General features: G+C 42.0%; 3 long non-coding RNA genes across 3 annotated transcripts; all 3 read right to left on the reverse strand.

The window, feature by feature from the left end:
* Positions 1-1561: 1561 nt before the first annotated feature.
* Positions 1562-2377, reverse strand: LOC118241180. Its single transcript, XR_004775887.1, has 4 exons — positions 2281-2377; positions 2112-2189; positions 1860-1971; positions 1562-1733 (listed from the first exon to the last, which is right to left on the reverse strand). It is a non-coding gene; the product is annotated as an uncharacterized LOC118241180 (long non-coding RNA).
* Positions 2378-5909: 3532 nt separating this feature from the next.
* LOC118241179 lies at positions 5910-6725 on the reverse strand. The gene is made up of 4 exons (XR_004775886.1): positions 6629-6725; positions 6460-6537; positions 6208-6319; positions 5910-6081 (listed from the first exon to the last, which is right to left on the reverse strand). It is a non-coding gene; the product is annotated as an uncharacterized LOC118241179 (long non-coding RNA).
* A 3537-nt stretch (positions 6726-10262) lies between these two features.
* On the reverse strand, positions 10263-11066 carry LOC118241181. Its single transcript, XR_004775888.1, has 4 exons — positions 10970-11066; positions 10801-10878; positions 10561-10660; positions 10263-10434 (listed from the first exon to the last, which is right to left on the reverse strand). It is a non-coding gene; the product is annotated as an uncharacterized LOC118241181 (long non-coding RNA).
* Between the last annotated feature and the right edge of the window lie 1595 nt (positions 11067-12661).

Below are 12661 nucleotides of genomic sequence, written 5' to 3' on the forward strand. Positions count from 1 at the left end.
GTGACAAGGCATCTACCTTTTGATTCTTGGAACCGGGTCTGTAAGACACAGTGAAGTTAAACCGGGAGACCACCTAGCTTGTCTTGGATTGAGTCATCGAGCTGACCGTAGGTACTCTAGGTTTCGATGGTCTGTGTATACCAAGAAGGGGTGTTCAGCCCCTTCTGACCAGTGTCTCCATTGCTCTAGGGCAAGTTTGACTGCGAGAATGGCGGCCCTTGGCTATCACCAGATCAAGTTTAAAAAGATTCTACTGCATCAGTTTTTAATAAATTATATTGAAGTCCTTGTTTTTGGTAGTTGGTGATATTAGGGGTAAGGTTAAATTTGTTCAGCCTCTTCATGAAGTAGATCCTTCACATATTTATTTTGTGTTAGCACCAAGCTAATATCTCCATTTATTCATCCAGCCCAATCACGTCTCTATTCTGTCTTGCACAGATGGAGATTATTTTGCCACCATCAGTAGAGTTCCTTTGATTTATGCATAAAGTCTTGGACATCATCTCACACACTACAATCCAGATCGCTTTCTTTCTCATTCGTGGTCTAGGTAGGTTTTTTTCCTCTGTCGAATGATCGCATCAATTTGTCTGGGAATGTAGCCCATGGATCATAAAGGTATCCATCCATTCTGTATGAGGGTTTTGGCAGCTGTTGGACGAGGTTGAGAATTAACTTGTAGGTGAAAGTGACTGCAAGAATGCAGGTGGTCCTGGGGAGGCATCAACAGAAGTGCTACTGGTTTCAGGAGCCTAGGCTGCAAATAAAATAAATAATTTTCTGTGTAAGAATACAATGTGAATGCTTTTATATTTTAGCTTTCTCTTGAATGCAGCCTACTATCTCAGCTCCCACACAGCCAGGACTTTGCAGGCTTGAACTGAAAATCATATGTCGCCAGCCCAAGGGAATGGAAGGTCTCTTCTAGAATATCCTTCATCATCTCTGGAAGGTCAGGCAAGACCTCATTGATTGTGGTGTGTAATCATGTTTGCCCCAAGTCAGTCAGTCATTTCTGGAAGATTGTTTGTTGTAGTACAACTAAAAGGGGGGGAGGGAAACAAAACAAAAAAACCTGCCCTTACATTGATCAAGTCAGTGCATATAAACCACCCCATTTGTTTTGAGAGCTTTCTTACATGGAATGTGTGAATTTTGGCATAGTTTCCACTACAGTGGCCAAGATAATGGGTCCTTTGCCAACACACCAATTCAGTGGAATGACTGTGCCCGTTAACAATGTATGATGGTAACAGAATAAGCTACCAAGTAGTTCATGGTAAGGCATTGCAGCCTTGAACTCTCATTGTGAATACCAGCTCTCCTCTGTGCCAAAAGAAAGCCAGCTTTCTGTACTTCCATTCCAAAATACAGACATATTACACATCTCCCCACTCATTCAAGCTGAATTAACAGTAAATTCGCCTGGCTTTTGGTCCATTTAAGTCAAGATTGGCAGGAATGTAGGCTTCATGTAATCAGGAATTTAAATACTGCTTTTAAAAGATCCAGACCACTCCAGGCAAACTTGTCTTTGGGAAAAGAAAGCAAGTTGACCAGTAGTTTGAGAACATTTATTCAGAAACCATTTGCAGGGTAGACTCAATTGCCAGAGCCTGTGACCATGCAGACCCACATGACAATTCAGATGGCATGTACTGGTGGCCTGCTGCAAGTTCACAGCACAGGGCAATAGCTGCAGAGAACGCCATCCCTTAGACTCACACCACCTGAAAGCAGAACATTCCTTGATGAACCATTTCAAATCCTGGAGGATTACACCCACATGAGTGAGTGGTTTGCTACTACACAGGTTCTCCAAAACAGACTGGAGCACTCCAGTGCTTACACTTTACCTTCAAACACCCTTAGTTCCTCCCTTCACCACTACAGAACGTTCAAAAGCTGAACTGCCACCTTCCTCATCCTGGAGCTGTAGTCTGAGCTGGGGCAGGTCACCATGAGCATCTAAACAGACACGACACAGGTAGCTGCAAGATGTAGACATTAACCCTAGCCAAAATAAGTTGCAGATACAACTACAGTGGTCATCCGAGCCCTGGTAGTTAAATCCCAAAAAGACACCGTAATGTCAAGAGCACTCAAACCTTCGTGGTCTCTGATCACTCGTGATAGCAACAAGCCAGTTTCACCTCGCTGCTGTCGCTCTGCTGGAGAACTTAATACTACAACATGAGATGGGTGGTCAAGTTGATTATCAGGAGAAGTCATCCACTGAAACACATAAGAAAAAAGGAAACACCAAAATACACTTACCAAGACTAAGGACAGCAATCAGGAGCACAAACACAGAGACTCTTGATGCATCCATTAGAGCCAAACAAAAGTTTAGAGAGACTGATAATAAGGAAGACTAGCTATTTCCTTGAATCGAACCGGGCTTTAAATAGCTGAACACAATCCGAGACGAGGTGCCCATCTCACCTGGCCTTCATTAACAATAATGTTAATTTAACAATAGTGTTCAGTTATTGTGTGCGCCAAACAGCGAATCTGCTGTTACGAGCTTGTTCGATGTGACGAATTCTAACGGGGGACAATGTGTAGACATAATACCTTTATGAATTGTTCGTCCTCGATTGCTTTCCTTATGTCGTAGTGCTCCTCCCCTCTGGGAAATGAACGCCAGATTGAAGGAGCGATAAAACGCGATGCCTTAGCACACGGTTGTCACTTTGAAATGACCACTTGTTTATGAAGCGAGGCGCTGATGTAACGATTTCATGGCAGTTTTGTTCAACATAGTTGTTTAACATGTGTTATCAGTTAAAGTGTTGCTGAACACTTTACTAACATGCCGTCAGTGAAAAAAAAACGTTGCTTTAAGATAAACGAAGCAACAGTTCAACCGACAATTCAAAACTGCGGCTGCATTAATGTTATTCCTGAGCGCCATAGTAGGGCTGGAATGAGAGCTTTTGTGATTCTAGGCTATGAAACATTTCCCTGTTAAATGAAGATTTTATTTGCGCAATATACAACAATGTATAACGAATATACCTACGCTAATCGTGAGGCATCAGGAAAATGCACACAATCTAAACAAGACTATAGTTTAGTAAATGATAAATGCTAAAAATAATAGTTGATTGACCACTTCTGAAACGCACGCTGTAGAAAATAAAAAATGTTGTTTTTATGAAGAAAAAACAAAACACAACCTAGAACCTGTGATTATTGCTGAGATATTCTGACAATACAGTAACCATGTAAACAACTTTACAGAACAATTTATAAATTGTACAGTTTAAAACTAGTGCAATTGACAAAAAAGTGCATTTGGAACCAATAAATCCAATTGCCTTTTTTATGATAAATTAACATGATCACACTGTTAAGAGAATCATTTCAGTAATATTTCTATGCAGGTAGCATATCAAACAGCATTATTTAATTGTCAAATCCTCATTATATGACTCATTTAACTGTTTTTTTTTGTTTGTTTGTTTTTTACATAATGTACTGTCACTTGCTTTTATAATGTACTATTCCTCAACACTACAGGCAGACTAGGAGCATCTTAGATGACCGTGGACGCATTCAAAGGGAGTGAGCCAAGTGGAGGAGTGCGTGAGCGAGTTGCGGGCGTATTCCGCCCATGTGAGGAATTTGTGCCAGTCAGTTTGTGAGGTACACTACTGGTGGAGGAACCTTCCGACCTCTTGAGTTACCCAGTCGACTGAGGATGGTGACCAGAGGAGAGATTCATAGTTATATTCCTAGTTTACAAAACTGCCTCCAGACTTGATGTAAATTTGGAACCATGATCAGATCTCTTCTGGTAGACCAAATATGCAAAATACATAAGTGAACATGGCTTCTGCGGTTTCCAAGGCCATAGGCAAGTGAGGAAAAGGAATGAGGCGACATGTTAGACAGCTTGTCCACTACCAGCATTATGACCATGTTTCTCTCAGAGGCAGGTAAGTCTGTGATGAAGTCTGTTGCAATGTGGGTCCAGGGGCGATGTGGCGGGGACTGTAGCTTTCCAGCAGGGATAGTGCGATGGGTGCGTGACTGGGCACAGACTACACAAGACATCATGTAAAGCACGCATATCGTGAGGAAGGGAGGGCCACCAAAACTTACGTGGTGCGAGTGATACCCAGATGTCCGTTACATAAGGTCGTATGAGCCCATTCTAGTCATGTTCCTCTGTGGGAAGCTGAAATGTATTGTTTTTCTGGGGGGCATTCCTCTGGGCTAGGGTCATCCTTCAGAGCATTCTCCAGGTCGTCTTGGAAGCGCCAACGTATGGGAGCTAGGAAGCAGCTATTAGGCAGGATGGTCTCTGGATTCGGGTTGGTCTCTCTCTTGTCATAGATCTGTGACAAGGCATCTACCTTTTGATTCTTGGAACCGGGTCTGTAAGACACAGTGAAGTTAAACCGGGAGACCACCTAGCTTGTCTTGGATTGAGTCATCGAGCTGACCGTAGGTACTCTAGGTTTCGATGGTCTGTGTATACCAAGAAGGGGTGTTCAGCCCCTTCTAACCAGTGTCTCCATTGCTCTAGGGCAAGTTTGACTGCGAGAATGGCGGCCCTTGGCTATCACCAGATCAAGTTTAAAAAGATTCTACTGCCTCAGTTTTTAATAAATTATATTGAAGTCCTTGTTTTTGGTAGTTGGTGATATTAGGGGTAAGGTTAAATTTGTTCAGCCTCTTCATGAAGTAGATCCTTCACATATTTATTTTGTGTTAGCACCAAGCCAATATCTCCATTTATTCATCCAGCCCAATCACGTCTCTATTCTGTCTTGCACAGATGGAGGATATTTTGCCACCATCAGTAGAGTTCCTTTGATTTATGCATAAAGTCTTGGACATCATCTCACACACTACAATCCAGATCGCTTTCTTTCTCATTCGTGGTCTAGGTAGGTTTTTTTCCTCTGTCGAATGATTGCGTCAATTTGTCTGGGAATGTAGCCCATGGATCATAAAGGTATCCATCCATTCTGTATGAGGGTTTTGGCAGCTGTTGGACGAGGTTGAGAATTAACTTGTAGGTGAAAGTGACTGCAAGAATGCAGGTGGTCCTGGGGAGGCATCAACAGAAGTGCTACTGGTTTCAGGAGCCTAGGCTGCAAATAAAATAAATAATTTTCTGTGTAAGAATACAATGTGAATGCTTTTATATTTTAGCTTTCTCTTGAATGCAGCCTACTATCTCAGCTCCCACGCAACCAGGACTTTGCAGGCTTGAACTGAAAATCATATGTCGCCAGCCCAAGGGAATGGAAGGTCTCTTCTAGAATATCCTTCATCATCTCTGGAAGGTCAGGCAAGACCTCATTGATTGTGGTGTGTAATCATGTTTGCCCCAAGTCAGTCAGTCATTTCTGGAAGATTGTTTGTTGTAGTACAACTAAAAGGGGGGGGGAAACAAAACAAAAAAACCTGCCCTTACATTGATCAAGTCAGTGCATATAAACCACCCCATTTGTTTTGAGAGCTTTCTTACATGGAATGTGTGAATTTTGGCATAGTTTCCACTACAGTGGCCAAGATAATGGGTCCTTTGCCAACACCAATTCAGTGGAATGACTGTGCCCGTTAACAATGTATGATGGTAACAGAATAAGCTACCAAGTAGTTCATGGTAAGGCATTGCAGCCTTGAACTCTCATTGTGAATACCAGCTCTCCTCTGTGCCAAAAGAAAGCCAGCTTTCTGTACTTCCATTCCAAAATACAGACATATTACACATCCACCCCACTCATTCAAGCTGAATTAACAGTAAATTCACCTGTCTTTTGGTCCATTTAAGTCAAGATTGGCAGGAATGTAGGCTTCATGTAATCAGGAATTTAAATACTGCTTTTAAAAGATCCAGACCACTCCAGGCAAACTTGTCTTTGGGAAAAGAAAGCAAGTTGACCAGTAGTTTGAGAACATTTATTCAGAAACCATTTGCAGGGTAGACTCAATTGCCAGAGCCTGTGACCATGCAGACCCACATGACAATTCAGATGGCATGTACTGGTGGCCTGCTGCAAGTTCACAGCACAGGGCAATAGCTGCAGAGAACGCCATCCCTTAGACTCACACCACCTGAAAGCAGAACATTCCTTGATGAACCATTTCAAATCCTGGAGGATTACACCCACATGAGTGAGTGGTTTGCTACTACACAGGTTCTCCAAAACAGACTGGAGCACTCCAGTGCTTACACTTTACCTTCAAACACCCTTAGTTCCTCCCTTCACCACTACAGAACGTTCAAAAGCTGAATTGCCACCTTCCTCATCCTGGAGCTGTAGTCTGAGCTGGGGCAGGTCACCATGAGCATCTAAACAGACACGACACAGGTAGCTGCAAGATGTAGACATTAACCCTAGCCAAAATAAGTTGCAGATACAACTACAGTGGTCATCCGAGCCCTGGTAGTTAAATCCCAAAAAGACACCGTAATGTCAAGAGCACTCAAACCTTCGTGGTCTCTGATCACTCGTGATAGCAACAAGCCAGTTTCACCTCGCTGCTGTCGCTCTGCTGGAGAACTTAATACTACAACATGAGATGGGTGGTCAAGTTGATTATCAGGAGAAGTCATCCACTGAAACACATAAGAAAAAAGGAAACACCAAAATACACTTACCAAGACTAAGGACAGCAATCAGGAGCACAAACACAGAGACTCTTGATGCATCCATTAGAGCCAAACAAAAGTTTAGAGAGACTGATAATAAGGAAGACTAGCTATTTCCTTGAATCGAACCGGGCTTTAAATAGCTGAACACAATCCGAGACGAGGTGCCCATCTCACCTGGCCTTCATTAACAATAATGTTAATTTAACAATAGTGTTCAGTTATTGTGTGCGCCAAACAGCGAATCTGCTGTTACGAGCTTGTTCGATGTGACGAATTCTAACGGGGGACAATGTGTAGACATAATACCTTTATGAATTGTTCGTCCTCGATTGCTTTCCTTATGTCGTAGTGCTCCTCTCCTCTGGGAAATGAACGCCAGATTGAAGGAGCGATAAAACGCGATGCCTTAGCACACGGTTGTCACTTTGAAATGACCACTTGTTTATGAAGCGAGGCGCTGATGTAACGATTTCATGGCAGTTTTGTTCAACATAGTTGTTTAACATGTGTTATCAGTTAAAGTGTTGCTGAACACTTTACTAACATGCCGTCAGTGAAAAAAAAACGTTGCTTTAAGATAAACGAAGCAACAGTTCAACCGACAATTCAAAACTGCGGCTGCATTAATGTTATTCCTGAGCGCCATAGTAGGGCTGGAATGAGAGCTTTTGTGATTCTAGGCTATGAAACATTTCCCTGTTAAATGAAGATTTTATTTGCGCAATATACAACAATGTATAACGAATATACCTACTGCTAATCGTGAGGCATCAGGAAAATGCACACAATCTAAACAAGACTATAGTTTAGTAAATGATAAATGCTAAAAATAATAGTTGATTGACCACTTCTGAAACGCACGCTGTAGAAAATAAAAAATGTTGTTTTTATGAAGAAAAAACAAAACAAAACCTAGAACCTGTGATTATTGCTGAGATATTCTGACAATACAGTAACCATGTAAACAACTTTACAGAACAATTTATAAATTGTACAGTTTAAAACTAGTGCAATTGACAAAAAAGTGCATTTGGAACCAATAAATCCAATTGCCTTTTTTATGATAAATTAACATGATCACACTGTTAAGAGAATCATTTCAGTAATATTTCTATGCAGGTAGCATATCAAACAGCATTATTTAATTGGCAAATCCTCATTATATGACTCATTTAACTGTTTTTTTTTTGTTTGTTTGTTTTTTACATAATGTACTGTCACTTGCTTTTATAATGTACTATTCCTCAACACTACAGGCAGACTAGGAGCATCTTAGATGACCGTGGACGCATTCAAAGGGAGTGAGCCAAGTGGAGGAGTGCGTGAGCGAGTTGCGGGCGTATTCCGTCCATGTGAGGAATTTGTGCCAGTCAGTTTGTGAGGTACACTACTGGTGGAGGAACCTTCCGACCTCTTGAGTTACCCAGTCGACTGAGGATGGTGACCAGAGGAGAGATTCATAGTTATATTCCTAGTTTACAAAACTGCCTCCAGACTTGATGTAAATTTGGAACCATGATCAGATCTCTTCTGGTAGACCAAATATGCAAAATACATAAGTGAACATGGCTTCTGCGGTTTCCAAGGCCATAGGCAAGTGAGGAAAAGGAATGAGGCGACATGTTAGACAGCTTGTCCACTACCAGCATTATGACCATGTTTCTCTCAGAGGCAGGTAAGTCTGTGATGAAGTCTGTTGCAATGTGGGTCCAGGGGCGATGTGGCGGGGACTGTAGCTTTCCAGCAGGGATAGTGCGATGGGTGCGTGTACTGGGCACAAACTACACAAGACATCATGTAACGCACGCATATCGTGAGGAAGGGAGGGCCACCAAAACGTACGTGGTGCGAGTGATACCCAGATGTCCGTTACATAAGGTCGTATGAGCCCATTCTAGTCATGTTCCTCTGTGGGAAGCTGAAATGTATTGTGTTTCTGGGGGGCATTCCTCTGGGCTAGGGTCATCCTTCAGAGCATTCTCCAGGTCGTCTTGGAAGCGCCAACGTATGGGAGCTAGGAAGCAGCTATTAGGCAGGATGGTCTCTGGATTCGGGTTGGTCTCTCTCTTGTCATAGATCTGTGACAAGGCATCTACCTTTTGATTCTTGGAACCGGGTCTGTAAGACACAGTGAAGTTAAACCGGGAGACCACCTAGCTTGTCTTGGATTGAGTCATCGAGCTGACCGTAGGTACTCTAGGTTTCGATGGTCTGTGTATACCAAGAAGGGGTGTTCAGCCCCTTCTAACCAGTGTCTCCATTGCTCTAGGGCAAGTTTGACTGCGAGAATGGCAGCCCTTGGCTATCACCAGATCAAGTTTAAAAAGATTCTACTGCATCAGTTTTTAATAAATTATATTGAAGTCCTTGTTTTTGGTAGTTGGTGATATTAGGGGTAAGGTTAAATTTGTTCAGCCTCTTCATGAAGTAGATCCTTCACATATTTATTTTGTGTTAGCACCAAGCCAATATCTCCATTTATTCATCCAGCCCAATCACGTCTCTATTCTGTCTTGCACAGATGGAGGATATTTTGCCACCATCAGTAGAGTTCCTTTGATTTATGCATAAAGTCTTGGACATCATCTCACACACTACAATCCAGATCGCTTCCTTTCTCATTCGTGGTCTAGGTAGGTTTTTTTCCTCTGTCGAATGATCGCATCAATTTGTCTGGGAATGTAGCCCATGGATCATAAAGGTATCCATCCATTCTGTATGAGGGTTTTGGCAGCTGTTGGACGAGGTTGAGAATTAACTTGTAGGTGAAAGTGACTGCAAGAATGCAGGTGGTCCTGGGGAGGCATCAACAGAAGTGCTACTGGTTTCAGGAGCCTAGGCTGCAAATAAAATAAATAATTTTCTGTGTAAGAATACAATGTGAATGCTTTTATATTTTAGCTTTCTCTTGAATGCAGCCTACTATCTCAGCTCCCACGCAGCCAGGACTTTGCAGGCTTGAACTGAAAATCATATGTCGCCAGCCCAAGGGAATGGAAGGTCTCTTCTAGAATATCCTTCATCATCTCTGGAAGGTCAGGCAAGACCTCATTGATTGTGGTGTGTAATCATGTTTGCCCCAAGTCAGTCAGTCATTTCTGGAAGATTGTTTGTTGTAGTACAACTAAAAGGGGGGGGGGAAACAAAACAAAAAAACCTGCCCTTACATTGATCAAGTCAGTGCATATAAACCACCCCATTTGTTTTGAGAGCTTTCTTACATGGAATGTGTGAATTTTGGCATAGTTTCCACTACAGTGGCCAAGATAATGGGTCCTTTGCCAACACACCAATTCAGTGGAATGACTGTGCCCGTTAACAATGTATGATGGTAACAGAATAAGCTACCAAGTAGTTCATGGTAAGGCATTGCAGCCTTGAACTCTCATTGTGAATACCAGCTCTCCTCTGTGCCAAAAGAAAGCCAGCTTTCTGTACTTCCATTCCAAAATACAGACATATTACACATCCCCCCACTCATTCAAGCTGAATTAACAGTAAATTCACCTGTCTTTTGGTCCATTTAAGTCAAGATTGGCAGGAATGTAGGCTTCATGTAATCAGGAATTTAAATACTGCTTTTAAAAGATCCAGACCACTCCAGGCAAACTTGTCTTTGGGAAAAGAAAGCAAGTTGACCAGTAGTTTGAGAACATTTATTCAGAAACCATTTGCAGGGTAGACTCAATTGCCAGAGCCTGTGACCATGCAGACCCACATGACAATTCAGATGGCATGTACTGGTGGCCTGCTGCAAGTTCACAGCACAGGGCAATAGCTGCAGAGAACGCCATCCCTTAGACTCACACCACCTGAAAGCAGAACATTCCTTGATGAACCATTTCAAATCCTGGAGGATTACACCCACATGAGTGAGTGGTTTGCTACTACACAGGTTCTCCAAAACAGACTGGAGCACTCCAGTGCTTACACTTTACCTTCAAACACCCTTAGTTCCTCCCTTCACCACTACAGAACGTTCAAAAGCTGAACTGCCACCTTCCTCATCCTGGAGCTGAAGTAGGTCACCATGAGCATCTAAACAGACACGACACAGGTAGCTGTAAGATGTAGACATTAACCCTAGCCAAAATAAGTTGCAGATACAACTACAGTGGTCATCCGAGCCCTGGTAGTTAAATCCCAAAAAGACACCGTAATGTCAAGAGCACTCAAACCTTCGTGGTCTCTGATCACTCGTGATAGCAACAAGCCAGTTTCACCTCGCTGCTGTCGCTCTGCTGGAGAACTTAATACTACAACATGAGATGGGTGGTCAAGTTGATTATCAGGAGAAGTCATCCACTGAAACACATAAGAAAAAAGGAAACACCAAAATACACTTACCAAGACTAAGGACAGCAATCAGGAGCACAAACACAGAGACTCTTGATGCATCCATTAGAGCCAAACAAAAGTTTAGAGAGACTGATAATAAGGAAGACTAGCTATTTCCTTGAATCGAACCGGGCTTTAAATAGCTGAACACAATCCGAGACGAGGTGCCCATCTCACCTGGCCTTCATTAACAATAATGTTAATTTAACAATAGTGTTCAGTTATTGTGTCCGCCAAACAGCGAATCTGCTGTTACGAGCTTGTTCGATGTGACGAATTCTAACGGGGGACAATGTGTAGACATAATACCTTTATGAATTGTTCGTCCTCGATTGCTTTCCTTATGTCGTAGTGCTCCTCCCCTCTGGGAAATGAACGCCAGATTGAAGGAGCGATAAAACGCGATGCCTTAGCACACGGTTGTCACTTTGAAATGACCACTTGTTTATGAAGCGAGGCGCTGATGTAACGATTCCATGGCAGTTTTGTTCAACATAGTTGTTTAACATGTGTTATCAGTTAAAGTGTTGCTGAACACTTTACTAACATGCCGTCAGTGAAAAAAAACCGTTGCTTTAAGATAAACGAAGCAACAGTTCAACCGACAATTCAAAACTGCGGCTGCATTAATGTTATTCCTGAGCGCCATAGTAGGGCTGGAATGAGAGCTTTTGTGATTCTAGGCTATGAAACATTTCCCTGTTAAATGAAGATTTTATTTGCGCAATATACAACAATGTATAACGAATATGCCTATGCTAACCGTGAGGCATCAGGAAAATGCACACAATCTAAACAAGACTATAGTTTAGTAAATGATAAATGCTAAAAATAATAGTTGATTGACCACTTCTGAAACGCACGCTGTAGAAAATAAAAAATGTTGTTTTTACGAAGAAAAAACAAAACACAACCTAGAACCTGTGATTTTTGCTGAGATATTCTGACAATACAGTAACCATGTAAACAACTTTACAGAACAATTTATAAATTGTACAGTTTAAAACTAGTGCAATTGACAAAAAAGTGCATTTGGAACCAATAAATCCAATTGCCTTTTTTATGATAAATTAACATGATCACACTGTTAAGAGAATCATTTCAGTAATATTTCTATGCAGGTGGCATATCAAACAGCATTATTTAATTGTCAAATCCTCATTATATGACTCATTTAACTGTTTTTTTTTGTTTGTTTGTTTTTTAAATAATGTACTGTCACTTGCTTTTATAATGTACTATTCCTCAACACTACAGGCAGACTAGGAGCATCTTAGATGACCGTGGACGCATTCAAAGGGAGTGAGCCAAGTGGAGGAGTGCGTGAGCGAGTTGCGGGCGTATTCCGCCCATGTGAGGAATTTGTGCCAGTCAGTTTGTGAGGTACACTACTGGTGGAGGAACCTTCCGACCTCTTGAGTTACCCAGTCGACTGGGGATGATGACCAGAGGAGAGATTCATAGTTATATTCCTAGTTTACAAAACTGCCTCCAGACTTGATGTAAATTTGGAACCATGATCAGATCTCTTCTGGTAGACCAAATATGCAAAATACTTAAGTGAACATGGCTTCTGCGGTTTCCAAGGCCATAGGCAAGTGAGGAAAAGGAATGAGGCGACATGTTAGACAGCTTGTCCACTACCAGCATTATGACCATGTTTCTCTCAGAGGCAGGTAAGTCTGTGATGAAGTCTGTTGC

Source organism: Electrophorus electricus, chromosome 4, assembly GCF_013358815.1.
Source record: "Electrophorus electricus isolate fEleEle1 chromosome 4, fEleEle1.pri, whole genome shotgun sequence".
NCBI lineage: Eukaryota > Metazoa > Chordata > Actinopteri > Gymnotiformes > Gymnotidae > Electrophorus > Electrophorus electricus.